Below are 3,539 nucleotides of genomic sequence, written 5' to 3' on the forward strand. Positions count from 1 at the left end.
GAACAAAATCAGCAGTGTTTAAACAGTGCAGCTTATTAGTTATGAGCTCTGTAGGCACTCACAAATTACTTTGCCAATTAAAACCTCGTTGAAAAAAAGAAATAAAAAAAGGTTGCTGCAGCCAAATGAAGTAACGTCTCACACAGAGATAATGTGGCGTTAGGATAATGAGCCAATCAGATATCTGGATCTGCTCGAGTGACAGTTGGCTCTCACCATTCGGCAAAGTCAACTCGCCGCATGCTAAATGTCTCCGGGTGTTACTATTTTGCACATGACTCCACCGCCGCCTAAAACTAAATACCCTCAGAGAAAAGAAGAAGACATAAAACAAAAAAAAGGTTCAACATCTCCCTCCTTGAAGAATGCGGACCACAACTAATTATTGTATCACCTATAGGCCTCTATCGAAGGTTTACAGAGTGTATAAGACAGGTGATTAGTTGTGAGTATCAGATGAGTGGGCTGTGAACTCTGCTCTTAAATAACCATTACAAAGAGTAATGGAAGGAAACACGCTTTCCTACTTTTTTTAGTTACATAATGAAGCCACCTCAATTCTTGAAACGCCTTTCTCAATTATATACCTAGAAACTCTTTTACATTGAAGCCGATGCAGCAGCCATAATGAACAGAATAACTTGTGAGAACTACGTACTTTTTTTATTAGAAAAATTAGACTTGTTTTTCTAACGCTAGATTACACTACATTACACCAAAACGAGCATTTTAAGTTACCGAGGGATGCTCTGATGCTACGATTTACTCACCAAGAAAGATTCTGCTAATTAGACTTAATATTTAATTACAAATCACGGCCCGTGAGTCACAATAAGCTAAGACTATCTTCCAACAACAGACTGTAATGCCCCCAGGCATTCTACACATAGCTCTTGTTTAACATTTCATATGCTGTGAGATTTCTTCTTTAACATTTCATTTGTTGGGAGATTTCTTCTGTTCCTACAGATGACGTCGAACGTCTTATGCCTTTCAGTTGACAGTAAATCTTGAATCTTAATTAAACATGCTCTGATACTGTGACCTATTTATTTCCTCTTTTTTTAAGCAATAAGCAATCCTTCTTTGAAATTGTTAGCATAATTTATGGATAGGATTTATTTATTTACCTATTTCAGTCTTTATTGTCATCTTTTTTTATATCGCTTCTGTTTCATGAAAAACATGCATATTTCATGGCCCTTGTCTGTCCACGGTCTCCCCCTGTCTACAGTTACCTCCTGCTTGTGAGAACAGCTCATTCTGGACCTGTTTGTAGTTCTTTACAGTGGAGCACATACCTCTTCCAATCCATCCTCAATCATTTAAGTTGGCTTTCAATTCCAATCTCTACCTGGTTTGAACTGGGTAACATCTGTCTCAAATTTTTTTTTTTTCCCTGTAATTGCACTTGACAAACAACACACTGGCCCAACTAACGGTTTATTGACTTGTCTCTCTCCAGAGTGCTGCTGCGCCTCATGGTGCAGAGCCACTGTAGTCTTTTGAGAGGCACAGTGCTGGCTTGCACCCATCCAACACCAGAGTGCCACAGTGTGTAAACGTAATGATCGATTTTTAAATCTGATGAGAGCTGCAGGGAATGCTCGTGGTTACCCAAACTGTCCCATAACCACAGAATCCTAACTTCTGCTCCCTGCAGCTTTGCTCTAATCTATATATTCTATTCTATTCTATTCTAATCTATTTGCTCTCTCTTTGCTTGACTATTCTACAGTATGTCCCTCTGGCAGCAGCAGCAGCCAAGAAAAAGGTCTAATAAAAAGATGAAGAAAATTTTGTATTTGTGTTGTGCACGCATGTACATCATGTACCCTTGCGCGCCTGCCTACTCCAGATTAGTCCAGTTGCATAAGACATGTTATTAAAATGCTTTTTTTTTGTTATTGGATAGTTTTCACCTACTCATATTAACCACAGTGATTTTTTTTATTATTTTATTTTGGGTGCTTGTAATAGATTTGGCTGGGGTTCCCGTTGTAAAAGTAACTGAAATTCAAGTGGGCACTTGAGAAAAAAAAAAGAAAATCCCATCATGACCTCCAATGTCGAGAACCTTTATTAGTTATTGCAGAGAGAAGTAGATATTGTACATGCACAGCTTAAGCTGTTAATGGAAATGCATATGAGAGTAGGGAGAAACTGCTAATGTACTTTCATCTATGTATATGCTGAATACATCTGAAGCGAATGCAAACTGTGTTAATTCCATTTGGACCTGTAGTGGTGGATTAATAGGTTACTGCTTAAATGTCATGTTTGTCAGGTTTAAAGATGTAAATGGAAAGTATTACATGGATCCTTTAAGAGGTACTGAGCAGGCTCTCCCTGGCTATCAGAGAATTTGGAAGAGAATTTGTGTCTGATTTAATCTAATATGGATTGCGATTGGCCCACATGCCTTTGAGCGTATGTGTGTGTGTGAGGGGAGGGGGGGGTTTACATTAAACTAAGTGAATATTTGGTGCTACAGTCAGCCTAGAAATTATTTGGACAATGAAATACTGTTTGATATCGTGGCTCCATTCTCTTCCTACTTCAAACGTTCAACGAGACTATGCTAATGAGGTTAGTTGGTTTTAATTTTAGAGTATCTTCAGATTCAAATTAACATTCAATGAAGCACTCATTTTCTTTTTTTGTTATTTCACTGTTAGAGCCATTATGTGTATGTGGTGCCTGGAGATACAAGTGCCTCTCCACGAACAAGGGGCTTGTTGTGAACAGAGGCCAGCAGCACTGAAGCACTGCTCACCTGTTCAGCCCGACCGCCAACTCGGCTCTGCTCTGCCCTGCCAAACTACACCACAACCAGCTGGTGGCAATCTTCAATTACAACACCTGAGCCGCATTAACTCGTCAGCCTCAACCCTGAAAGCTAGCAGGTGCACGAGGGATGGGTGGAGGGGGCTCGCTGGTATCTGTGAACAAGGCTTGGCTCGTGTCAATAGAAATACAAGTTGTTTCATTAATCTTTTGTAGTGTAGATTTTTCTTCCCTTCATGTGGAAATTGCAGATTTGATGTGAATAATGGAGCTACAGGTCCCTACTGTTGAATGAATAAACGACTGATGCAAAACAATGGAGCCTTGATTATCATTACAGCTTTTAAAGCAACACTATAGAACTAAAATATGAAATATTATTTGAAGGTACATTATTTTGTTGCAAGTTTGCCAGATCGGGTAGCAGATCTGTTGTTTGAATGAGACATACGAATAATGGTGACGGTAATGGAAGAACTACAGCTTTTAACCTGTAGGGGGGCCAAGGCGGAAACGTTCTTTAATGTTGCTTTAACCCTCATGTTGTCCTCGGGTCAAATTGACCCGTTTTCTTTTTAACTACCCAATTGTAATTACCCAAAATAAAATGATTGATTCCACATACATTGCTCTTCGGCAAGTACAAATCTCTACTTTTATTAATTTTCAATTTTATAGCATTTGAAAGCCAAATTGAAGTGGTTTTGAAATAATTTTGAGTAAAGTTGACATATTCCAGTCTGTGATTATCC

The 3,539-nt window shown here is 38.9% G+C and overlaps 1 long non-coding RNA gene across 1 annotated transcript in view; it reads right to left on the minus strand.

The window, feature by feature from the left end:
* Nucleotides 1–200: 200 nt before the first annotated feature.
* The window catches only part of LOC116700987 (uncharacterized), a 5,311-nt gene continuing 1,972 nt past the window's right edge, over nucleotides 201–3,539 (minus strand). The window contains exons 2-3 of the long non-coding RNA XR_004334785.1: nucleotides 2,770–2,776; nucleotides 201–211 (exon numbers count right to left, since the gene is read on the minus strand). This is a non-coding gene — a long non-coding RNA (uncharacterized LOC116700987). The remainder of the gene's footprint in view (nucleotides 212–2,769; nucleotides 2,777–3,539) is intronic.

Source organism: Etheostoma spectabile, chromosome 13 (assembly GCF_008692095.1).
Source record: "Etheostoma spectabile isolate EspeVRDwgs_2016 chromosome 13, UIUC_Espe_1.0, whole genome shotgun sequence".
NCBI lineage: Eukaryota > Metazoa > Chordata > Actinopteri > Perciformes > Percidae > Etheostoma > Etheostoma spectabile.